Source organism: Colossoma macropomum, unplaced genomic scaffold (genome assembly GCF_904425465.1).
Source record: "Colossoma macropomum unplaced genomic scaffold, Colossoma_macropomum, whole genome shotgun sequence".
Classification (NCBI taxonomy): Eukaryota; Metazoa; Chordata; class Actinopteri; order Characiformes; family Serrasalmidae; genus Colossoma; species Colossoma macropomum.
In genome coordinates this window covers 35,732,441-35,738,607 of record NW_023494787.1, presented here as the reverse complement: position 1 = coordinate 35,738,607, position 6,167 = coordinate 35,732,441, and positions in this window count along the sequence as shown.

The following is a 6,167-nucleotide window of genomic DNA, read 5'->3' as shown; positions in this document are numbered from 1 at the left end:
GGCAAACGTTTCAAATGAAATAATATAACCCACAAGCAAAATGTTATTAAAATGTCCAAAGTATGTTGCAAATACAAATAATGACAGTTAAATCAAACTTTTTCAAAAATATTGCTACTAATTTTTACTCATTCACAAACGTATTACTGAATTTGCCAATTTTTGCTTTCATTTGTCTATTTACTGATTTTGCTGATGTATTGTTTGCTCCTGAAATCTTTCTTTAGTTTCTGATTTTTGGCACATTCCTACAGTGGCCTTAGAAGAGGATATTCACTCACACTCTCTATTGGTCAACTGATTTGAAGTGAGAGATCTTCTGAATGAAGCACTCCAACATGGCAGAACACGTACTGAGTGCTGTCATGGGTGCTGCGCTGTACTGGCGTCAGTGCCGACCCTGCCTATTAAGCAACATAAATGGCTACTTAGGGCTTCCGAGCCACCAGGGGGCCCCCAAACAACATCTGGTTACCATATTATTATCTTGTCTTGTGGGTAGTGAAGCATGTGCTACTTTGCCCCTGAATGACTAATAATCTAACACAAGAACAGTGCTAAAATGATGTGGATCAATTTTTTTTCAAATGCATTATTAATGATGCGTGCAGGTTTGACTGCCCTGTCTTTGACAGACCACTTTCAAACCATGCCTTGTTTTCTTGGCCATCCAGTCACTGCTTATCAACCACTTCTATCCGCCATTCACTCAGTCAAGTCTTCAGTTCAGCCAGCCTGCCAGATTTGGTGATATGGTGATAAAATGTGCCTATACCTTTTCAAAAACAAAAGAGAAATAAAAAAACTCTGTATTGATTTGTTTGGTTAGCACCACCATCAGCTGAATGCATATCAACAACAGTGTCTGCTCGAAGGTTGTTTCATTTGCTGGTTAGTTAATAATATGAGCTAGTTTGACTGAATAATAATATGTGTGTGTGAAAATACTCATGTAAAAAGTCTGTTACAGATTTAGAACCCCAGTGTAATTTTAGCTGGTAAGCTTAAAAAGTTAGCCTTTGCCAAAACCATGCAAATCATTTTTCACTTAAAATGCTTATTAACATAACATATAAATGGCTTTTACAGCACTGACTGTGCTATTACTTCATTAAGTACATGGAGTAAATTATCTGAAAACTCAAGTCTAGTAGAAAAGCGGAGAGGAGGCCTTTTTGATTCTCATTTTTGCATTGAGAGTGGAGTATTTTAGAGGATTTTTCTGTTTGTTTTGTCACTGTCCTGGAAGTACATTTCTGCTGTAGCCTGTTTTGTGGTAACAAGCTTAACTCGGTTAGAGAGTTGCATTCATAAGCTTGTTTATCACACTTTATTGGCTGCCAGCTGCTATGAGAATCAAGATTAAGCAGTCAGAATTATTATACAGAATTATACAAATATTATATATATATATATATATATATATATATATATATATATATATATATATATATATATATATATATATATAAATAACATCACTGTCAAATACAAATATATATACATAATTTAGTCAGCTTGTGGTAGTCATTGTTATTAGTTAGCTTTTAATTTCACAATAAATCAGCTAGCAAGACGGGAAACACAGTCTTTCCACTCATAAATTCATAAAAACATTAATAATTTTTAAAGGAATTTAAGAATTTTACAAGTTACATACAGTAAGAGAACATTTTTATTGTCTCATTGGATGAGGGGTTAGATTAAACAAATCAAACATCAATTTTTTCCTTTGGAAATTGGATAAGTTTTCAGATTTACAAATATCCTGCAGCATATTGTAATGTTTTTCCTGGGTATAGATTATGGATAGGTTACAGTTGCTAGGCTAGGAAGACCAACTGGTTGAACAAGTTTGCTACAGCACCACCCTGAGGCAGACCAGTGCTGCATCTCTATTTAGTTAAGAATGCCAAAGACAGATTTCAGATTGCGGGTGAAGCAGCTAAACAATGACCTTTCCTGAATTTGGGTTTGAGTGTCTGTTTTTCCCCGAGAAAGCATATTATTGTAATGGTTCTTTTTTCAAGGTCCTCCAAGAATTTTCAGAGGGTTTAAACAGTTAATTAGGGGGTCCCTGACCCCCCATGACCCCCTGTATTTTGCACCTTGGATATCACCACATAGGCTTGGGAATATGTTGACGAATTGCTGTCAATAAACAGTGTTCATCACTGCATCCACAAATACTAGTTAAAACGGTACTATGCACAGCAGAAACAATATGACACGAACAGAAACACTGCAGACTCTTCTGTGCTCAAGCTAATCTGAAATGGACTGATGCACAGTAGACAGGTATTGTGGTCTGATGAGTCAACCTTTCAGGTTGTTTATCGAAATAATGGACATCGTGTTGTAGAGGTCAAAACCTTCCAAATTGTTACTAGCATAAAGTTTAAAAGCCAGAGTCTATCTTGGTATGGGGGTGTATTAGTGCCCATGGCATGGGAAACTTGCGCTATGGTGATGCAATGGTGAAGGCACCACTAATGCTGAAATATACACATATCTTGGAGCAGCATGTGCTGCCTTTTAGACAACATCTTTATCAGGGACATCAATGCTTATTTAAACCTGACAAAGCCAAGCCACATTCTGCATGTGTTACAGCACGATGGTTCTATGATCAGATGCTAGACTGAGGTACGTACAGTTCATCTGTAAACAGAATCTACTGTTATTCCAACAGCCACATCTAAACATCACAGTAGAGAAATGTGTGCTGCTTTACTTGCTCTACTGGAATGAAAAGGCAATGATGTTTCTGAGCACTGTATTAGGAGCACTATACTAATACCAGGTACTCTTCGTGGCATGAATTCCACAAGATGTTGGAAACCGTCATTTGAGATTCTGGTTCATGTTGACCTGACTGCATTCATGCAATTCCTGCAGATTTTTTCAACTGGATTCAGAAGTAGCCACTAAAAGATGAGTAAATTGTGGCCATGAAGGGATGCACGTGATCAGCAATGATACTCAAGTAGGCTGTGACATTCAAGCAATGAATGATTGGTAGTAACAGGCCCAAAGTGTGCCAAGAAAACATTCCCCACACCATTACACCACCTCCACCACCCTGGACTGTTGACACAAGGCTGGCTGGGTCCATGGATTCATGCCGTTGGGGCAAAATTCTGAGTCTACCATCTGTGTACCTCATTAGAAATTGAGATTCATCAGATCAGGGTATGTTTTTCCAGTATTCAACTGTCTGGTTTTGGTGAGCCTGTGCCCACTGCTGCCTCAGCTTTCTGTTCTTGGCTAGCAGAAGTGAAACCCAACGTAGTTCTCTGATGTTGTAGCCCATCCGGCCTCAAGGTTTGACATTTTCGGCATTCTGAGATGCTTTTCTGCTCACGACAATTGTACAGAGTGGTTGTCTGAGCAACCATAGCCTTTCCATCAGCTCAAACCAGTGCTGCTGCCACACAACTGGCTGATTAGATAACTTCATAAAAGAGGAGGTGTGCAGGTGTTCCTAATAAAGTTATCATGAATGTATGTGTTTATATAAGCAAACCAGTTTAACAAAGACTCTTGGGGAGGGTAACACTGACTGTAGGCAGACGTGTTTCACACATCTTATCTATGTGTGTGGATATGCCAGTATAGCACCACCGATTTTGCAAACTTACTTAATCACTCAATGGTTTAGATGTAAACAAAAGAGTTTTGTGTGCCTATCTAGAGAAATGTACCGAGTGAAAATTGTTCACCATTATAGTACAAGGAACTATATGTCTGTATGTCTGTATGGCTACACTGCAAATATCACCATTTTATCTGCTATCCAAAATGACCAATGAACTTACATGTGTCTTATAAGGTTTTATATGTCACGCTGATAATTGTAAAATAGTGCTAAATAAAAAAGAGCTTATGTGAGCAACTTATTCACAACAGGAGCAGCGATCGATCACAGTTGCGCTTCGCTGTCCTACTATGGGGTGAGATTACTGTGTTTAATGTGAGAGCGCAAAGACAAGGATAAATCGAGTAAATCAGAAAAACGAGCGCTCAGAATCAAGAAAACCGAGCGAAAAGAGCGACACCGAGAGAACAGAAAAAGAACTGCGCGCTTCAGACACGGCACATCGGGGTTTTATGTGCTCGCTTATCGCAGCCCCGCGCTCGCTTCACTGATTTTAGCTCGCGTTTCACTCGATTCCGAAATATCTGCTTCATAATTACAGCAGGAAATAGAGGTCAAGGCTTGGTAGCCGATTACCTGAACTGTCGATTGCAAGCGTTTACAGTGAAGTTTACTGCCTGAATTTGTTGCCAGTGTTTTTTTTTTTTCAGTTTGAACCTTGAATTATCTGAATTCTACACATATTCAACAACTGTTTTTCGGTTTTGCCTTAGTGTTTTGAAGAAATAGTTGATTAAAAGTATGGACTAATTTATTTATTAGAGTATTAAGCAGGCCGACAGCAAAAGAAGACAGCTCAGATGTGGGACAAGAAGCGGCTCAAAGGTGTGTTCAATGTGCATGGCAAGAGCTAACTTTCTCCAGCGTGGTCTTCAACAATGGCAGCGACAAAAGACAAAAGAAAACCACCCCACAATGCTCCATGCATGTGTGTTATATGTGGGTAAAGCCAGTGTAGATACAGGAGCATTGTAGGAATTTTTAACTGGCAATTTTTTAATGATTCATTATTGTTTATTTGGATATTAATTATTGTACATACTTTTTATCTCATCAATAATCACTTTCAAGTACTTTCAATAGGTTGAGAGAATTTTATTCAGTTATTTTATGGTGTGCTTTCCATAATTTGAGAGAAGTTGCATTAGTAGTGCTGTTCAAATGTAATACACTTAATTTCTTGGCAGACATGATGTCAAGAATTAAAACACATTTTCTTTAAACTAAGCTCTGAGCAAAAAGGGAAGAATCCCTTCTGCTCAGTAACTGCCCTTGACCAGTGTTACTTCAGGTATTGATTGCTAATTATTACTAGTAAATATATTGTTATAAATTCTTTGGCCAACTTAATTGTTGTGTGCATATTCTTAGGACTTTGGGGGAAATTTTTGCTGCAAGCTTGGTTCAAGGAGTCCACCACCAAATTTTATGCATGAATGGTGCTACACCAACTTTGCCACAGGAGATTTTGACAAATTGATTCTTACCTCAGATGATGTAACAGATCAAGAAACCAGAGAGCTGATCAGTAAAGTATATTTTATGTGGTAAATTTTATTGTAGTCTAAATGTCACATTTTATTTGCTTTGGCTTTTAATTGCAATAAAGTGATGTTTTAGGTGACAAGTGCCACAGCTAAAGACCTACCTAACCTTACCAATGACATATTATCCCGTGGATATATAGGTGTCGTATGCATAGACAAAAAGGAGCAAAATATAAGGTTTGTGCATTTGTTTCTATTTAAATATGAACCACATAATTACACATTTTAATGGAACTTTCCAAAGGCCAAGCCAGAAAATACATATCCTTACATTAGAGGCACTATTTATTTTTTTTGTTTCAGAACCATTGTTCTGCACTCTCTGGCTCAACTTTTTCCAACGCTTCAGCAGTTACGTAAATGTGCAGCTCTACAACAAGGGCGATAGGGTGATGTTGCTGAACACTATAGTGTATATACATATATACATATATATATATATATATATATATATATATATATATATATATATATATATATATATACACACACACACACACACACACACAGAGAGATAGATAGATTGATTGATTACAACCACGAAATACCAAGCCGTGATCTCTGACGTATTTCCTGCTGTAATTATGAAGGTGTTGCCCGGTCTGCCGCGTCTGAAGCGCAGTTCTTGTTTCTGTGCTCTCAGTGTCGCGCTTTTCACTCGTTTTTCTGACTGATTGATTGATACGATTTTCTGTTCAGTAAATGCGTGCGCCCGCGGACATGATTAAAGGGAACGTGAATTTGAAGGGGGACTGAATCAGATACACCACCGGCGTTAGCCGTGCTGAACGGCTGTAGCTACAGGCTAGTAACTACAATAGCATATTAGTGTACATTGATCTCAGCTGAGAATGCGGTTTTGAGAAGAAACACTCAAGTAATCCCGGAGTAATAATTTATATTAAAAATACGTTTTAGGCCAAAACAATGTCTCAACGTCTGTATCAAGCAACACATTTATA